Source organism: Bombina bombina, chromosome 2, assembly GCF_027579735.1.
Source record: "Bombina bombina isolate aBomBom1 chromosome 2, aBomBom1.pri, whole genome shotgun sequence".
Taxonomy (NCBI): Eukaryota; Metazoa; Chordata; class Amphibia; order Anura; family Bombinatoridae; genus Bombina; species Bombina bombina.
Window position 1 is genome coordinate 1,254,256,976 of NC_069500.1, and position 21,454 is coordinate 1,254,278,429.

Consider the following 21,454-nt stretch of genomic DNA (forward strand, 5'->3'; position numbering starts at 1 on the left):
TGTTTCACAAAACTCATAAGTAAAATGTTACAAAGTAAACTATCACCCATAAACTACCTCTTAACCCCTAAATCGCCAACCTCCCGCATCACAAACACTATAGTAAACTTATTAACCCCTAATCTGCTGCCCACCCACATCACAACTATTAAATAAACCTATTAACCACAAATCTGCCGCTTCCTGACATTGCCGACACTAAATATAATTATTAACCCCTATTTCGCTGCTCCCCGACATCGCCGACACTAATAAAAGTTCTTAACCCTAATCCACCACCCCCAACATCGCTGACACCTACATAAAACTATTAAACCCTAAACCGCCGCCCCCCCCACATCACCAACACTATAAGTATTAACCCCTAAACCTCCAGCCCGACACATCGTAACTACTAAACTAAACCTATTAACCCCTACACCTACCCACATTGCAAAACACTAAATTAAACTATTAACCCCTAAACCTAACACCCCCTAACTTTAAATTAAAAAAACTACCAATTAAAAAATCGAAATTACAAATTTAAAAAAACTTAACACTGTGTAAAAATTTAAAAACTCTAAAATTACAAAAATAATAAACACTAAATTACGAATAATAAAAATCTCTAAGCTTACAAAAAATAATAAACAATGTAATCAAAAATAAAAACAATTACACCTAATCTGATAGCCCTGTAAAAATAAAAAAGCCCCCCCCCCCAATAAAAACACCCCCTAACCTACAATAAACTACCAATAGCCCTTAAAAGGGCCTTTGTAGGGCATTGCCATTAGTTAAACAGCTCTTTTACCCTAAAAAATTACTAAGTCCCCCCCTAAAAGTATACCACCCCACCCAACCAACCCCCAAAATAAAAAAACTAACTCTAAAAAATCCTAAGCTACCCATTGCCACTAAAGGGGCATGTGTATGGACATTGCCCTAAGAAGGGCATTCATCTCTTTTACTGCCTTTAAAAGGGCATTCAGCTTTTTTTTTTACAAGTGCCCAAAGCACTAAATCTAAAAGACAAAACAAAAAAAAACCTAACACTAACCCCATAAAAACTACTCACGGTTCATGAAGTCCGGACACCCATCTTCATCCAGGCGGCTACACCTTCATCCATCTCGGGGGTGTATTCTATCTTCATCCCGGCGGCACGGAACAAAGCTATCCAGGACGATGAAGACATCCTGCGCGGGGCATCCTCTTCATACGGTCACCGCCGTACACTGAAGTTGAATGCAAGGTAGCCATTTCAAAATGGCGTACCTTGCATTCCTATTGGCTGATTTGATTCTTCAAATTCAAAACAGCCAATAGGATGAGAGTTACTGAAATCCTATTGGCTGATTTGAACAGCCAAGGGTTTACTTTTAGGGGGGGACTTAAGTAATTTTTTTAGGGTAAAATAACATAATTTATGTAAGAACTTACCTGATAAATTCATTTATTTCATATAGGCAAGAGTCCATGAGCTAGTGACGTATGGGATATACAATCCTACCAGGAGGGGCAAAGTTTCCCAAACCTCAAAAAGCTTATATATACACCCCTCACCACACCCACAATTCAGTTTAACGAATAGCCAAGTAGTGGGGTGATAAAGAAAGGAGTAAAAAGCATAAAAAAAAGGAATTTGGAAATAACTGTGCTTTATACAAAAAATCATAACCACCATAAAAAGGGTGGGTCTCATGGACTCTTGCCAATATGAAATAAATTAATTTATCAGGTAAATTCTTACATAAATTATGTTTTCTTTCATGTAATTGGCAAGAGTCCATGAGCTAGTGACGTATGGGATAGTAATATCCAAGATGTGGAACTCCACAGAAGAGTCACTAGAGAGGGAGGGATAAAAATAATAACAACCATTTTCCGCTGAAAAAAGTAATCCCAAAATATAAGTTTATTCTCAGAAATGAAAAGAAAAAACATAAACATAAGCAGAGGAATCAAACTGAAACAGCTGCCTGAAAAACTTTTCTACCAAAAACTGCTTCCAAAGAAGCAAATACATAAAAATGGTAGAATTTAGTAAATGTATGCAAAGAAGACCAAGTTGCTGCTTTGCAAATCTGATCAACTGAAGCTTCATTCTTAAAAGCCCACAAAGTGGAGACTGATCTAGTAGAATGAGCTGTAATTCTCTGAGGCGAGGCCTGACCCGACTCCTAATAAGCCTGATGAATCAAAAGCTTTAACCAAGATGCCAAAGAAATGGCAGAAGCCTTCCTAGAACCAAGAAAATACAACAAATAAACAGACTAGAAGTCTTCCTGAAATCTTTAGTAGCTTCAACATACTATTTCAAAGCTCTTACAACATCCAAAGAATGTAAGGATCTCTCCAAAGAATTCTTAGGATTAGGACACAAAGAAGGAACAACAATTTCTCTATTAATGTTGTTAGAATTTACAACCTTAGGTAGAAATTTAAATGAAGTCCGCAAAACTGCTTTATCCTGATGGAAAATCAGAAAAGGAGATTCACAAGAAAGAGCAGATAATTCGGAAACTCTTCTAGCAGAAGAAATGGCCAAAAGGAACAACACTTTCCAAGAAAGTAGTTTAATGTCCAAATAATGCATAGGGGCTCATTTATCAAGCTCCGAATGGAGCTTGAAGGGCCGTGTTTCTGGCAAGTCTTCAGATTCGCCAGAAACACCAGTTATGAAGTAGCGGTCTAAAGACCGCTGCTCCATAACCCTGTTCGTCTGCACTGATGAGGCGGACAGGAATCGCTGAAAATCAGCAGGGCCGCGTGTCAGCAGGGGGCGGTGTTGCACCAGCAGCTCTTGTGAGCTGCTGGTGCAATGTTAAATGCGGAGAGCGTATTGCTCTCTGCATTCAGCGAGGTCTGGCAGACCTGATCCGCATGCTCAGATCAGGCCCGCAAGACCTTTGATAAATAGGCCCCATAGGCTCAAACGGAGGAGTCTTTAAAGCCTTCAAAACCAAATTAATACTCCAAGAAGGAGAGATTGTTTTAATGACAGGCTTGATACGGACTAAAGCCTGAACAAAACAGTGAATATCAGGAAGCTTAGCAATCTTTCTCTGAAATAAAACAGAAAGAGCAGAGATTTGTCCCTTCAAGGAACTTGCAGACAAACCTTTATCCAAACCATCCTGAAGAAACTGTAAAATTATAGGAATTCTAAAAGAATGCCAGGAGAATTTATGAGAAGAACACCATGAAATATAAGTCTTCCAAACTCAATAATAAATCTTCCTAGAAACAGATTTACAAGCCTGTAACATAGTATTAATTACTGAGTCAGAGAAACCTCTTTGACTAAGCACTAGGCGTTCAATTTCCATACCTTCAAATTTAATGATTTGAGATCCTGATGGAAAAATGGACCTTAAGACAGAAGGTCTGGTCTTAAAGGAAGTGGCCAAGGTTGGCAACTGGAAATCCGAACAAGATCCACATACCAAAACTTGTGAGGCCATGCTGGAGCTACCAGCAACACAAACGATTGTTCCATGATGATTTTTGAGATCACTCTTGGAAGAAGAACTAGAAACGGGAAGATAGCAGTTCTTTGGTGTTACCAACCTGCTTATAACACATCCACCGCTTCCTGAGGATCCCTGGACCTGGACAGGTACCTGGGAAGTTTGTTTAGATGGGAAGCCATCAGATCTATTTCTGGTAGACCCCACATCTGAACAATCTGAGAAAACACATTTGGATGTAAAGTCTGATGGCTGAGATAATCCGCTTCCCAATTGTCTACACCTGGGATATGAACCGCAAAAATTAGACAGAAGCTGGATTCCGCCCAAGAAAGTATCCAAGGTCTTTCTTTTATAGCTTGAGGACTGTGAGTACCACCCTAATGATTGACATATGCCACAATTGTGATATTGTCTGTCTGAAAACAAATGAACGGTTCTCTCTTCAACAGAGGCCAAACCTGAAGAGCCCTGAAAATAGCACAGAGTTCTAAAATATTGATTGGTAACCTCGCCTATTGAGATTTCCAAACTCCTTGTGCTGTCAGAGATCCCCAAAAAGCTCCCCAACCTGAAAGACTTGCATCTGTTGTGATCACAGTCCAGGTTGGATGAACAAAAGAGGCCCCTTGAACTATACGATGGTGATCTAACCACCAAGTCAGAGAGAGTCGATCATTGGGATTTAAGGATATTAATTGTGATATTTTTTTATAATCCCTGCACCATTGATTCAGCATATAAAGCTGTAGAGGTCTCATATGAAAACAAGCAAAGGGGATCGCGTCCGATGCTGCAGTCAAGAGACCTAAAACTTCCATGCACATAGCTACTGAAGGGAATGATTGAGACTGAAGGTTCCGACAAGCTGAAACCAATTTTAATAGTCTCTTGTCTGTTAGAGACAGAGTCATGAATCTATCTGGAAACCTAAAAAGGTGACCCTTGTCTGAGGAATCAAGGAACTTTTTGGTAAATTGATTCTCCAACCATGTCTTTGAAGAAATAACACTAGTTGATTTGTGTGAGATTCTGCAGAATGTAAAGACTGAGTTAGTACCAAGATATCATCCAAATAAGGAAACACTGCAATACCCCGTTCTCTGATTACAGAGAGTAGGGCAACGAGAACCTTTGAAAAGATTCTTGGAGCTGTCGCTAGGCCAAATGGAAGAGCGACAAATTGTTAATGCTGGTCTAGAAAAAAGAATCTCAGAAACTGATAGTGGTCTGGATGAATCGGAATATGAAGATATGCATCCTGTAAGTCTATTGTGGACATATAATGCCCTTGCTGAACAAAAGGCAGAATAATCCTTATAGTCACCATTTTAAAAGTTGGCACTCTTACAAAAAGATTCAAAATTTTCAGATCCAGAACTGGCCTGAATGAATTTTCTTTCTTTGGGACAATGAACAGATTTGAATAAAACCCCAGACCCTGTTCCTGAAACTGAACTGGTATGATTACCCCTGCAAGCTCCAGGTCTGAAACACACTTCAGAAAAGCCTGAGCCTTTACTAGATTTACTGGGATGCATGAGAGAAAAAATCTTCTCACAGGAGGTCTTACTCTGAATCCTATTCGGTACCCTTGAGAGACAATACTCTGAATCCATTGATTTTGGACAGAATCTGCCCAAATGCTTTGGAAGAATCTTAATCTGCCCCCTACCAGCTGAGCTGGAATGAGGGCCGCACCTTCATGCAGACTTGGGGGCTAGCTTTGGTTTCTTAAATGGCTTGGATTTACTCCAAACTTGAAGAAGGTTTCCAATTGGAACCAGATTATTTGAAGGAAGGATTGGGGTTCTGTTCCTTATTTTGTCAAAAGGAATGAAAACGGTTAGAAGCTTTAGATTTACCCTTAGGTCTTTTATCCTGAGGCAAAATAAACAAAATGTATGCTTACCTGATACATTTATTTCTCTTGTGGTGTATCCAGTCCACAGATTCATCCATTACTTGTGGGATATTCTCCTTCCCAACAGGAAGCTGCAAGAGGATCACCCACAGCAGAGCTGTCTATATAGCTCCTCCCCTAACTGCCACCTCCCAGTCATTCGACCGAAGACAAGCAAGAGAAAGGAGAAACTATAGGGTGCAGTGGTGACTGTAGTTAAAAAAATAAAAAAACCCTGCCTTAAAATGACAGGACGGGCCGTGGACTGGATACACCACAAGAGAAATAAATTTATCAGGTAAGCATAAATTTTGTTTTCTCTTGTAAGGTGTATCCAGTCCACGGATTCATCCATTACTTGTGGGATACCAATACCAAAGCTATAGGACACGGATGAAGGGAGGGACAAGGCAGGCGCTTAAACGGAAGGCACCACTGCCTGTAAGAAGCCACCGCTCTAGTGGAATGAGCTGTAATTCTTTCAGGAGGCTGCTGGCCATCAGTCTCATAAGCTAAGCGGATAATACTTCTTAACCAAAAAGAAAGAGAAGTTGCTGAAGCCTTTTGGCCTCTCCTCTGTCCAGAGTAGACAACAAACAATGCAGATGTTTGAAGAAAATCTTTAGTAGCTTGTAAATAAAACTTTAATGCATGAACCACGTCAAGATTGTGTAATAGACGTTCCTTCTTTGAAGAAGGATTAGGACACAGTGACAGAACAACAATCTCCTGATTGATATTCTTATTAGATACCACCTTAGGAAGAAACCCAGGTTTGGTACGCAAAACTACCTTATCTGCATGGAAGATCAGATAAGGGGAATCACCCTGCAAGGCAGATAACTCTGAAACTCTTCGAGCCGAAGAGATAGCTACCAAAAACAGAACTTTCCAAGATAAAAGCTTGATATCTATGGAATGCAAAGGTTCAAACGGAACCCCTTGAAGAACTTTAAGAACTAAATTTAAACTCCATGGCGGAGTAACAGGTTTAAACACAGGCTTGATTCTAACTAAAGCCTGACAAAACGTCTGGAACATCCGCCAGACGCTTGTGCAAAAGAATAGACAGAGCAGAAATCTGTCCCGTTAAGGAACTAGCTGACAATCCCATCTCCAATCCTAGTTGGAGAAAAGACAATATCCTGGGAATCCTGACTTTACTCCATGAGTAACCCTTGGAGTCACACCAATGAAGATATTTACACCATATCTTATGATAGATTTTCCTGGTGACAGGCTTTCGAGCCTGAATTAAAGTATCAATGACCGACTCAGAAAAACCATGCTTTGATAAAATCAAGCGTTCAATCTCCAAGCAGTCAGACGCAGAGAAATTAGATTTGGATGTTTGAAGGGACCTTGGAGTAGAAGGTCCTGCCTCATCGGCAGAGTCTGTGGTGGAAAGGATGACATGTCCACCAGATCTGCATACCAAGTCCTGCGTGGCCACGCAGGAGCTATCAAAATCACTGAAGCTCTCTCCTGCTTGATCTTGGCAATCAGCCGAGGGAACAGAGGAAACAGTGGAAACACATAAGCCAGGCTGAAGGACCAGGGCGCTGCTAGAGCATCTATCAGCGCTGCCTGGGGATCCCTTGACCTGGACCCGTAACAAGGAAGTTTGGCTTTCTCACGAGACGCCCTCAGATCCAGTTCTGGTTTGCCCCATAGTTGAATCAGCTGGGCAAATACCTCCGGATGGAGCTCCCAAGCCCCCGGATGAAAAGTCTGTCGACTTTGAAAATCCGCCTCCCAGTTCTCTACTCCTGGGATATGGATAGCTGAGAGATGGCAAGAGTGAACTTCTGCCCATAGAATTATCTTTGAAACCTCCAACATTGCCAGGGGGCTCCTTGTTCCCCCCTGATGGTTGATATAGGCTACAGTCGTGATGTTGTCCGACTGAAATCTGATGAACCTGACCGCAGCTAGCTGAGGCCAAGCCTGAAGAGCATTGAATATCGCTCTTAGTTCCAGAATGTTTATCGGGAGGAGTGCCTCCTTCTGAGTCCATGAGCCCTGAGCCTTCAGGGAGTTCCAGACTGCACCCCAGCCCAGAAGGCTGGCATCTGTCGTTACTATAGTCCAATCTGGCCTGCGGAAGCTCATCCCTTTGGACAGATGGACCCGAGATAGCCACCAGAGAAGAGAATCCCTGGTTTCTTTATCCAGATTTAGTAGAGGGGACAAATCTGTGTAATCCCCATTTCACTGACTGAGCATGCAAAGTTGCAGCGGTCTGAGATGTAGGCGGGCAAACGGTACTATGTCCATTGCCGCTACCATTAAACCTATTACTTCCATACACTGAGCCACTGAAGGACGAGAAGTGGAATAAAGAACACAGCAAGTTTTGACAATCTGACCTTCGTTAGGTAAATCTTCATTTCTACCGAATCTATCAGAGTCCCTAGGAATTAAACTTTTGTTAGAGGTGATAGAGAACTCTTTCCTTCGTTCACCTTCCACAAATGGGAACTCAGAAATGCCAGAACAATGTCCGTGTGGGACCTGGCAATTTGAAAAGTCGACGCCTGTATCAGAATGTCGTCTAAGTAAGGGGCTACTGCTATAGCCCGTGGCCTTAGGACCACTAGAAGGGACCCTAGAACCTTTGTAAAGATTCTTGGTGCCGTGGCCCACCCGAAGGGAAGAGCCACAAACTGGTAGTGCCTGTCTAGAAAGGCAAACCTGAGAAAACGATGATGATCTTTGTGTATCGGGATGTGAAGATAAGCATCCTTTAAGTCTACGGTAGTCATATATTGACCCTCCTGGATCATAGGAAGGATGGTTCGAATAGTTTCCATCTTGAAGGATGGGACTCTGAGAAATTTGTTTAAGATCTTGAGATCTAAGATTGGTCTGAATGTTCCCTCTTTTTTGGGAACTACAAACAGATTTGAATAGAAGCCCTGTCCCTGTTCCTCCTGCGGAACTGGGTGGATCACTCCCATAACTAGGAGGTCTTGAACACAATGTAAGAATGCCTCTCTCTTTATCTGGTTTGCAGATAAAAGTGAGAGATGAAATCTCCCTCTTGGGGGAGAGGTTTTGAATTCCAGAAGATAACCCTTGGACACAATTTCCAATGCCCAGGGATCCTGGATATCTCTTACCCAAGCCTGGGCGAAGAGAGAGAGTCTGCCCCCTACTAGATCTGTTTCCGGATCGGGGGCTGCTCCTTCATGCTGTCTTAGAGGCAGCAGCAGGCTTTTTGGCCTGTTTCCCCTTGTTCCAAGCCTGGTTAGGTCTCCAGACCGGCTTAGGCTGGGCAAAAGTTCCCTCTTGTTTTGTGTTAGAGGAAGTTGAAGCTGTGCCACTCTTGAAGTTTCAAAAGGGCCGAAAAATAGACTGTTTGGTCCTTAATTTGTTGGACCTATCTTGAGGAAGGGCGTGACCTTTTCCTCCAGTGATGTCAGAAATGATCTCCTTCAGTCCAGGCCCGAAAAGGGTCTGTCCTTTGAAGGGAATGTTGAGAAGTTTAGACTTTGAAGTCACGTCAGCTGACCAGGATTTAAGCCATAGCGCCCTATGCGCCTGAATAGCAAAACCTGAATTTTTAGCCGTTAGTTTGGTTAAATGAACAACGGCGTCAGAAACAAATGAATTGGCTAGCTTAAGAGCCTTAAGCTTGTCAATAATATCTTCCAACTGGGTTTCAACCTGTAGAGCCTCCTCTAGAGACTCAAACCAGAAAGCCGCAGCAGCAGTGACTGGGGCAATGCATGCATGAGACTGGAGAATAAAACCTTGTTGAATAAAAAAATTCTTAAGGTAACCCTCTAATTTTTTATCCATTGGATCTAGAAAAGCACAACTGTCCTCGACAGGGATAGTGGTACGCTTAGCTAGAGTAGAAACTGTTCCCTCCACCTTAGGGACCGTCTGCCATAAGTCCCCTGTAGCGGCGTCTATAGGAAACATCTTTTTAAAAACAGGAGGGGGAGAGAACGGTACACCTGGTCTATCCCATTCCTTAGTAATAATTTCAGAAAACCTTTTAGGCATTGGAAAAACATCAGTGTAAGTAGGTACTGCATAGTATTTATCCAATCTACATAATTTCTCTGGGACTACCATAGTGTCACAGTCATCCAGAGTTGCCAAGACCTCCCTGAGCAATACGCGGAGGTGCTCAAGCTTAAATTGAAATGTAAACATATCAGAATCAGGTTGAAGTATCTTCCCTGAATCAGAAAAATCACCCACAGATTGAAGCTCCCCTGCTTCAGCTTCAGTACATTGTGAGGGTGTATCAGAAATAGCCACTAAAGCGTCAGAGAGCTCTGTATTTATTCTAGTCCCAGAGCTGTCTCGCTTTCCTTGCAATCCTGGCAGTTTAGATAATACAACATTTCAGACCTGCTATAGGTCCTTAGTCATGTATACTGAACATACACTGATTCAGTGTATGTTCAGTATACATGACTAAGGACCTATAGCAGGTCTGAAACGTTGTATGTTTGTCTAAGACCCCACTAATCAAGAAATAAAGGTCTTTTAACTATTGGTGGCTGGAACAAATCATTATTTCTACTTGGAGTATTTGCAGGATAAGGCAGATCCTGGGTTCTGTGCCCCACAAGCCACATATCTGTTGGTGCTGTTTTCCACACTTTGCTTTGAGTTTAGATAATACCTCTGAAAGGGTATGATTCATAACTGCCGCCATGTCTTGCAAGGTATACGCAATGGGCGCGCTAGATGTACTTGGCGTCCCCTAAGCGAGATTTATAGGTTCTGACACGTGGGGAAAGTTAGACGGCATAACTTCCTCCTTGTCAATATCTTCTGGTGATAAATTTTTTAAAGCCAGAATATGGTCTTTGTAATCTATAGTAAAATCAGTGCATTTGGTACACATTCTAAGAGGGGGTTCCACAATGGCTTCTAAACATAATGAACAATGAGTTTCCTCTAAGTCAGACATGTTTAAACAGACTAGTAATGAGACCAGCAAGCTTGGAAAACACTTTAATAACTGTGAACAAGCAAAAAATAAAAACGGTACTGTGCCTTTAAGAGAAAAAAACAATCACAGAAACTGCAAAACAGTGAAAAAAGCAGTAAATTTTACGAAATGTTTACAGTGTGTATAATAGACTGATATAGCATTGCACCCACTTGCAAATGGCTGATTAACCCCTTAGTTTCAAAACCGGATCAAAAAAATGATATAAACGTTTTTAAACAGTCACAACCAACTGCCACAGCTCTGCTGTGGCCCTACCTGCTCCATACAACGACTTTGGAAGGCACAAAAAAACCTTTAGAGAGGTCCTATATGTTCAGGGGACTCCTTCAGGGAAGCTGGATGTCTCAAGCTGCAAAAACTACTGCGCAATTTAGGCGCGAAAATAGGCCCCTCCCAACCTGTACTCACAGTGAGAGGGCCTTAAAAAACTATCCCTAGGCAAAATTTAGTCAGCCATGTGGAAAAACTGGGCCCCAGAATAAAGTTTCATCACCAATATGTAATAAACGTTTAAATACCTCAAGCAAACGTTATATCTATTCAGTAATGGGAGTAAATAACAAAAATATTACCCTTTACAACAAGCATGATACCAGTCATTATTAAATCACTGTAATCAGGCTTACCTTAAATAAATCCGGTATTGTCAACATTTTCTAGCTTATCATCTATCTAGAAAAATTTAAAACTGCACATACCTCAGAGCAGGAGACCCTGCACACTATTCCCCCAGCTGAAGTTACCCATCTCTTCAGTTATGTGTGAGAACAACAGTGGATCTTAGTTACAAGCTGCTAAGATCATCAAAAACCACAGGCAGACTCTTCTTCAATTTCTGCCTGAGGCTAAAATAGTACAACTCCGGTACCATTTGAAAAGAATAAACTTTTGATTGAAGATAAACTATATTAATGCACCACATCTCACTAGCTACTTCCCTTGTCAAGAGCTGCAAGAGAATGACTGGGAGGTGGCAGTTAGGGGAGGAGCTATATAGACAGCTCTGCTGTGGGTGATCCTCTTGCAGCTTCCTGTTGGGAAGGAGAATATCCCACAAGTAATGGATGAATCCGTGGACTGGATACACCTTACAAGAGAAACTCCCTTCCCCCCAGTGACAGTTGAAATAATTGAATCCAACTGAGAACCAAATAAATTATTACCTTGGAAAGAAAGAGATAGTAATCTAGACTTAGATACCATGTCAGCATTCCAATATTTGAGCCACAAAGCTCTTCTAGCTAAAATAGCTAAAGACATAGATTTAACATCAGTTTTGATGATATCAAAAATGGCATCACAGATAAAATGATTAGCATGTTGAAGCAAGCGAACAATGCTAGACAAATCAGGATCCATTTACTGTTGCGCTAACCTTTCCAACCAAAAAGTTGATGCAGCTGCAACATCAGCCATAGAAATGGCAGGCCTGAGAAGATAGCCAGAATATAAATAAGCTTTCCTTAGATAAGATTCAAGTTCCCCATCTAAAGGGTCTTTAAAAGAAGTACTATCTTCCATAGGAATAGTAGTACGTTTAGGAAGAGTAGAAATAGCCCCATCAAGAGAAAAAAACAACATATAAAGCAAAATTATCTATTTCCTTATATGGCAGTTTCAGGAATGGGACAAAAAGCAAACAGCATAGCCCTCTGACATAGAAAAAAGGCAAAAGGCATATAGGAATGGGGTTTTAAATAATGAAATTATTTGGCGCCAAGTATGACGCACAATGCAAAATGAAATGTTTTGGTGCTAACAACATCCGGAAAGGACACTCGCGTCAATGCAGACGCATCCTTGCAAGGAAACTTGGCGTGAACTAAGACGGAAATTACGAATTTGCATCCCCTTCTCACGCCAAAAATGATGCAATAAACATAAGCATTTTGTGACCTCGCCTAATTTTGCCCGCGAAAAATTAATGAAAAAGCAGTCAATTTGAAAAAAAGGCTATACCCCAGGTAAGAAAAATATTTTCCTAAATATGTTTTTTCCCTAATATGAAACTAGTAGTCTGCAAAAGGAAATATACATAAACCTGATTCATAGCAAATATAAGTACAATACATATATTAAGAACTTTATATTAATACATAAAGTGCCAAACCATAGCTGAGTGTGTCTAAAGTAATGAAAACATACTTACCGAAAGACACATATAGCAGATAGCCAAACCAGTACTGAAACGGTTATCAGTAGAGGTAATGGAATATGAGAGTATATCGTCGATCTGAAAAAGGGAGGTAGGAGATGAATCTCTACGACCGATAACAGAAAACCTATGAAAAAGATTTCACCAAAGGAAAACCATAGAATTCAATAGGTTATACTCCCTTCACATCCCTCTGACATTCACTGTACTCTGAGAGGAATCGGGCTTCAAAATGCTGAGAAGTGTATATCAACGTAGAAAATCAAGCACAAGCTTACTTCACCACCTCCATAGGAGGCAAAGTTTGTAAAAACTGAATTGTGGGTGTGGTGAGGGGTGTATTTATAGGCATTTTGAGGTTTGGGAAACTTTGCCCCTCCTGGTAGGATTGTATATCCCATACGTCACTAGCTCATGGACTCTTGCCAATTACATGAAAGAAAGCAGTTTAACTTAGGGCAATGTCCTACAAAAGGCCCTTTTAAGGGCTATTGGTAGTTTATTGTAGGTTAGGGTGTATTTTATGGGGGGGGGGGGCTTTTTATTTTTATAGGGCTATTAGATTAGGTGTAATTGTTTTTATTTTTGATAATTCTGTTTATTATTTTTTTGTAAGCTTAAAGTTTTTTTATTTTTCGTAATTTAGTGTTTATTATTTTTTTGTCATTTTAGGTTTTTTTAAAATTTTTCATAGTGTTAGGTTTTTTAAAATTTGTAATTTAGTTTTTACCTTAAAAGAAGCTGGAAGTGATCAGTGCTTTAAAACAGTGTTTTTTCAACCAGTGTGCCATGGCACACTAGTGTGCCATGAGAGATCCTCAGGTGTGCCACGGCAGACTGACAACAGTGTGACATATTTTTTAAACTTTGCTTGTTTTTTACTCCCAGTGCAGGGGTAGTTTGTAGGAGGCATGGCATAACAGCACAATACATACAGTATGTGTGTGTTTGTGTGTATGTGTATATATATGCTGTATTAGGCTACAATGTGTGATTTTTTTTAAATTTTGGGATGGTGGTGTGCCACAGGATTTTTTAATGTAAAAAAGTATGCCACGGCAAAAAAAAGGTTAAAAATCACTGCTTTAAAACCCTTAGGACGTACAGGGTACCTCCTTGGTCACTAAGTGACATTTTTTGTAGGACGTACCCTGTACGTCCTAAGTCATTAAGGGGTTAATAAACAATACAATATAACATTGTGATCACCAAGAAACTGAGCTCCCAATCTGGCTAGAAAACAAAAAGCTTTTTCAGGAGCAAATAGCCTATAGATTGTAATCGACCCCTATGTTCCTATAAAATGCTTTAAATGTAAATAGTTAGGGTATATAGCTAAGAACTATACTAATGATGTTGAAGCAAAGGAGTGTAATTTGGGTAATTACTGGTATCTGTATTCATTATATTCTCGGTCTGTATGTTCTACAAACAAAAGTGACTGTTTGAATGGCCACCCTTTGTGTACTGTGACAATAGAAGGGAAAGTGATACAGAATTCAGTATTACATTTTAAAACAATTGTAATTCGACTTTTGTCATGTGTTTGTTAGAATGTAGGTGTGGCCTATTCTATATAGGTCGTACAAAGCGAAAAATGAAAAGATATTACGAGCACACATACAACATCAAAGAATATGATAAACATAGTGTTTCAAAACATTTCTTAGAGTGTCTTGGGAGTGACCCCTCTGGGATGAAAGTTCAAAAGAATAGACTCCCCAACAGAGAAAAATAGATTGCTTAAATTAAGGAAATTGGAGACTTTCTGGATTTATAAAATGAAATGTCTACATCCATTGGGTCTTAATATAGATATAGATATAGCAGCACACATGTAAAAGATGGTATTAATTTGACCACTTTTTCCCGTATGAATTTGTATGCTATTTAGTAACTGTATTAATCTGGGGGTATTTTAATTATTTTCAATTATGTTTGATCTTAGTGTATTTAGTGTTAAATTTTTTAGCATCAAATATGTTTTTTTATATAAATGTGCGTTTAGGATTTTTTACATGAAATTTTAATGAAATGTTTAGAATTTTATTTATAATGTGTTTTATGGAAATACATACAAAATCGTTTTGACATGCAACTAAATATTGTATTTGTATTTTAATTGGGTTATATGTATCTAACTGCATATTATTTGTAATCAAGAATTGCTGTTTAAATGTTTTAATGTTGTCATCTGACATATTGTATCACCTGTATATCCCTCCCTTAGTGGGATGGGTTAATTACATACCCTATAAACAGGGGAGAACAGGTGTCATCAGTATATGCAATATTTTCCTCTTGAGAAAGCCCGGCCATTGTTTGGGAGAAACGCGTAGAGGCACCAGTATCACCTGTTCTATCTGAACCCAGCGTGAAGCGTCCTAAGGTCACGTGATAGTATCCACTCGTGGGATCAAGAGACCCTTCTTAGCGGTACTCCGTGACGGGGGATTCCTCTCTTGGTGGACACTTGCGATGCACATGCTGGAGCTTTGCATTTTACAGGCTTGAAATTTTGCACATTTTAGTAAGTGTGTTTTTAGATGCGCATTTGGCTGTTTGAAAATAAATGTCACTTGATTTGTTTTGCTCTCTGTGTTCTGTTTCCCTTTTCTTTAAAGTGATACAGACCTTACTAGATTCTGTGAGCATGGTTACTCTCTTAGACCATTGCTTTCTAATGTTCAACTAAATAATATACGTAAGCTAGAGATTGCCTATATTCATGGAACAAAAAATAAATAACCTACAACAGAGAAAGTTGTTGAAATCCACTGTTGCTCTGTAAAGTGGTATGTTGGGTTAGTACAAAAACTGGCACACAACCAGAACAACCTTAGGAAAGGGCATCTAGTTGTGCAGAACAAAACATAAAGTGCATCTTAAATTAAAGAAGTGTTTTTCACTTTCCCAGGTAGAACTAATGTTATAAAATATCACATTATGACAGAAACAGTGAAAAATATTACCCTTAAGCCATGCAGGGTACTGAAGCCTGTACAGAAGCTATTAGAGCGGAGGTCAAGAAAAGGTTACATTTGGGCATAATTGAGGAATCTCAAAGCAGTCCTATTGTGCTTGTACCAACACCTAATGACACAGCTCTGTAATGATTTTTGTAAAATGAATTCAATTTCAAAATCTGATGTATAGTCTATTCCAATAATTGATAAGTTAGTGGAGATATTTGGGAAAGCACAACAATCTCACAACAATAGACATAACTAGGGGCTATTGGCAAGTGCTGCTCACAGAGCAATCTGAAGAGAAAACTGCATTTTACACACTTGAAACACAGATTCACCTTTTGGCTTACATGGGATACCTGCCACAATGATGGACAGAATATTAAAGGCACATAGATGCTATTCAGCTGCATACTTAGATGATTATGTGATAGACAGTGAGGATTTAGAATCTTATCTTCCAAAATTACAAACTGCCATAAATTCAATTAAAAAAATGCTGGTTTAATAGCTCTCCATAGTAAATGTACTGTTGATCTAGCTAAATATTTGGGCTATTCCATTGGGAATAAGTGAAACCCAAGGTGCTAAAATTAAAGCCATACAAAAGTGGCCATGGCTATTAGCCAGGAAGCAAGTAAGAGCTTTCCTTGGTTTGATTAAGTATTATAGGAGATTTATAACTTTGCTATTATTGCTTTTCTTTGTACTTCAGGCAGCTTATAAAACATTAAATATACTAAAGGACAAAAAGGCATTTAATCCAAAAGTATGCTCACAAGGAAATACACAAACGTGATTAACTGATGGCTTTATGTGCAAAAATAAATAAAAAATAGTTAGTGTTTTACCCTCTGAGATTACTGATTACTTCTGATTTTGCTGTCTGAGGGGCAATATTACAATTGGATCATTTTTATATTTATATGAATCTGCTGAAACATTTAATACATTATTAACTTTATTTATCAACCTCCATCTCCTTGCCAAATCATTAAACTTGAAGGTGTGAGACCCCCCAACACATATCTGAGATTATTATGAAACATTAGAATAGACTGGGAATACATATGTACAGCTATATATACAGTGATGGCCAAAAATATTGTCACCCCTGCACTTCTGTCAGATAATGTACCACTTCGCCCAGAAAATTGCTGCAATTACAAATGTTTAGGCATTCTCATGTTTTTTCTTTTGCGTGTATTGTATGACAAAAAAAGTGGAGAAAAAAAAAGCAAAATCTGACATATTCCATGCAAGACTCCAAAAATGGACTGGACAAAATTATTGGCACCTTCTCAAAATTGTAAAAAATAATTGCATTCCAAGTTTGTGATGCTCCTGTAATTTGTAATTAAAATCATCTGTATCAATAAATAGGTGCTGACAATATAGTAATCACACTGGCAACCAGTTAAAATTGTGAAAATTTGACTCAACCTTTCTGTTGTGTGTCTCTGTGTGCCACACTGAGCATGGAGAAGAGAAAGAGCAGCAACAAATTGTCTGAGGATTTAAGAACAAAAATTGTGGAAAAACATAGACAATCTCAAGGTTACAGTCCATCTCCAGAAATCTTAATTTTCCTGTGTCCACTGTGCGCAACATTGCCAAGACGTTTACAGCCCATGGCACTGTAGCTGATCTCCCTGGACGTGGATGAAAGAGAAAAATTGATCAAAGATTGCAACAAAGGATTGTTCAAATGGTGGATAAAGAACCTCGATAAACTTCCAGACAAATTCAAGCTGACCTTCAGGCACAGGGTATAAATGTGTAAGCTTGCACTATATGTCGCCATCTGAATGAAAAGGGATGCTATGGTAGGAGACCCAGGAGGACCCCACTGCTGACACAGAAACATAAAAAAGCCAGATTGGAGTTTGCCAAAACTTACCTGAGGAAGCCAAAATCCTTTTGGGAGAATGTGCTGTGGACAGACCAAACAAAATTACAGCCTTTTTGTATAGCCCATGATTCTACTGTTTTCATAAAAATAAATGAGGCTTTTAAAGAAAAGAATACAGTCCCTACAGTCAAACATGGTGGAGGTTCACTGATGTTTTAGGGTTGCTTTGCTGCTTCAGGCACTGGATGTCTTAACTGTGTGCATGGCATTATGAAATCTAAAGACTACCAAAGAATTATGTGGTGCAATGTAGGGCCCAGTGTTAGAAAGCTGGGTCTCCGTCAGAGGTCATGGGTCTTACAGCAGGACAATGACCCAAAGCACACATCAAAAAGCACCCAGAAATGGTTTAAGACAAAGTGCTGGAGAGTACTGAACTGGCCAGTAATGAGTCCAGATTTCAATCCCATAGAGCACATGTGGAGAGATCTCAAAACAGCAGTTGGGAAAAGGAACCATTCCAATCTGAGAGTTCTGGAGCAGTTGGCGAAAGAAGAGTGGTCCAAACTTCCTGTAGAGAGGTGTAAGAAACTCATTGATGGTTACAGGAAGCAATTGATTTCAGTTATTTTTTAAGGGGTGTGCTACCAAATATTAAATTGATTGTGCCAATAATTTTGTCCAGTCCATATTTGGAGTTTTACATGGAATGTGTCAGATTTGGCTTTTTTCCCCCACTTTTTTGTGTCATACCAATACAAGCAAAAAGATATAAACATGAGAATGCCTAAACATTTGCAATAACAATTTTCTGGGCCAAGTGGTGCATTATCTGACAGAAATGCAGGGGTGCCAATATTTTTGTTCATGAGTGTAACTGGGGTTTTCCTGTGCTTTTTCTTAGACAAACAGAAAGACAAAAAAGATAGGCCGCAAATCATAAAGAGGAACATCTTCAGAAAATCATTTATGTTTGCTAAGTACCCATCCTTTGTTGGTCTATGTAAGTCCAACCATGAACAAATATTCTGATATTAATATTTGATTTGTGAATGTTTCATCAATTTTTTTATTAACAGTGTAAAGAAATAATGTTTGTTTAAACATGAACTAAAATGATTATCAGCACAAAAAATAACTGTGTAAAAAGCTTTATTCCATACTGAAATCAGATAAAGACTTCTCTATCAGACAAGTTAATGCAGTGCAAAGTCATTAGATAAACTGTAAACCTGTTTTTCTGATAGATTTAGATTACTACAAATGTATTTATCCCCAAATATTTAATGTTTTGATTTATTTACCCTCTTCCCTAACATTCAGAGTTAATCAAGTCTTAGAACTTTTTGTAGCCTAAATCCTATTCCCTTAGTACATGCACCATCTGTACAGATAAATCATAAAATCACAAAACAGTGACCTTCTCTCTTCAATTTTTGAGCATGACCTTTTATTAGTATCCATTTGCTTTTAATTGTTCTCAGAAATTCCATGTTTCTATCTGCACTTCTTGTATACAGTTGTCAAATATGCTGGTGCTTTATACATATAAATATACTAATTTATTTATACGGTAACAAGTTAAAATAGAAAATAACATAAATGCACACCGTAATAACACTATTATACAGTAAATCCCTATAACCCCTCGCAGACCTAGATTTCAACTGGTTAGAATTGCGACACAGAAACATCATATGGTAGCGTGTTAGAATTTTTATCCATTTTATTGGCCATTTTAAAAAACAGCTATGGTTTGAAAAATGCATGAATTATGAATAAGTATAGAAGCAAAATCTAGATAATACACAGAAGAAGAAAACTATAAGAAGCAGGGATTTTCAGGTGGCTTTTTTCCCCAGGATTTCTATAGGCCTTCACAGTCTCAGATGTAAATGAAATGCAGCCACAGAATGTTTTTTTTTTATAGTTTTCAAATAAAGTTTACACAGAAGACAACCCATAAATACATAGGTGTCAATAATAAACATAATTGAAATATAAAGGTTGCTGCAATAATGCAAAACTCAATGAGTAAATGTTTAGATACATCTATTTTATCTGGCAAGGCCATGGGTAGATATAAAAATGCAAAGCAGTGCTGACTCTTCTCTAATTAATTCCTTTGGAGAATACTGAAATGTGGAGTTTTGATTTACCATGCAAAAGGTTAAGATTGGAACCGATGTGTGCAACTCAAAATATCAAACATTGACTGAACAATGTGTCATAATGAAGAGCTCAGTGACTTTAAACGTGGCACTGTCATAGGATGCCGCCTTTTAGTTTGTGAAATTTTTGTCCTCTTAGATCTGCCCAGGTATTGTTTAAATGCTATTATGGTAAAGTAGTGGCATATAGGAGTAACAACAGCACAGCCACAAAGTGGAAGACCATTAAAACTCACAGAGCGTGGCTGTTGAGTACTGAAGCAGGCTGTAGTAGCACAAAACACTGCACTCTGGAGCAGTGAAAACATAGTGATGAATCATGCTTCACTTTCTGGCACTCTGATGGAAGAATCTGGGTGTGGCAGATGCCAGAAGAACGCTACTGAATGGAATGGGTAGTGCCTACTGTAAAGTTAGGTGGAGGAGGGATAATGGTCTGGTGCTGGTCTTCCTGATTCGGGCTAGGCTTCTTAGTTTCAGTGAAGGGTCATCTTCATTTTAGAAGATACAAAGATATTTTAAACAGTTTGGTGTTTCCAACTGTGTGGTGAGGTCCATAAAGATACGGTTTGATGAGTTTGATTTGAAGGAACTCAAGTGATCTGCACAGAGCCCTGACCTCAACCCCATTAAACACCTTTGGGATGGACTTGTACGTTGATTGTGAGTCAGACTTTCTTGTCCAATATCAGTGTCTGACCTCACAAAAACACTTCAAAATGTCCAAAGAGGGTAGGCAACTACATATTAAATGGACAGTATACAACAATTATCATAAAACTGTAAACTAAACTACTATAAAGAAGAATATGCACAGATACTGATCTAAAAATCCAGTATAAACTCTTTTTCAAATGTAGAAGCTCCTAGTTTAGCACTGTTGATGAGGTTAGACTGGGACAACAACTAAAAAGGGCTGAGAAAGCAGGAAAAGCAGAGTTTCCCCCTCCCCTGCATATGAAAAGACCCATTACACAAACAGGAGCAAGCAGTAGTCTGTATACTGCAGTCTACATATGATACTTTGGTGATTGTTTAGGAGTCTTAAAATCAGCACAATGCTATTAAAAATAAGCAAAACTAAATATTCTTACAAAAACACTCCGAGATGGACTACATAAATGGATAATCTGCAAAACATTTATGCAAAGAAAAATATATTGTACAGTGTACCTTTAAGGGCTATGGTTTTGGAATGACATTTTGAACAAGCTCATAAAGGTGTGATGGTCTGGTGCCCACATACTTTGGCCATATTGTGTATTGAGAAAGGCATAAACAACAAAACAAGAAGGCGCCACATGTGCGTATCAATCCGTCAGCAAATATAAAAAACACTGACCTCTGAATGCTGCTGTGGTGCAATCATGATGCAGTGAATCAAACCGCTAAAAATGATCGAAATACAAAAAAGTCATTGCACTCTAGTAGCAAGTTCAATTAAAACTTCAAATGTTTATTACTCATAAATTAAAAACACAGTATACATGGAGAAAAATTATCAGCATTCTAGTTGATTGACATAAGAGTGATATCTACTAGAAGTTGATGCCCCTTTAACTGCATCTAATCCCCTTTAAATATATCTGTTTAAATATATCCCTTTTACTGATGAGGAATATTTGCGACTTTTAGATGTTGCAAAGGTCATATATGACATAACATTGTCAATTTGTTACTTTGTTATGTTAATGTGTCACTATGTATATACATTTTAAAATGTTTACTTTGCTTCCGTTTTCAGTGGATGGCGCACAGTATGCGCCATTGTAGAGAACTGTATAAGTGGAGGTTAACATTTGCATTAATATCATTGGTGGAAGCGTTAAATGGTGACGTTTGGAGGAGACTAATATCTATCGTTGTGTTGTGCGGATCGTGCCAGGTTATTTTTCTACATGTATACTATGTTTTTTAGTATGTGGCTAACAAACATTTTAAGTTTTAACTTCACTTGCTACTAGAGTT

At 38.9% G+C, this 21,454-nt stretch overlaps 1 protein-coding gene across 1 annotated transcript in view; it reads right to left on the reverse strand.

Annotated features, from left to right (window-relative positions):
- NWD2 (NACHT and WD repeat domain containing 2) overlaps positions 1 to 21,454 on the reverse strand; it is a 684,859-nt gene that overhangs the window by 384,560 nt on the left and 278,845 nt on the right. The gene's annotated exons all lie outside the window — the stretch shown is intronic.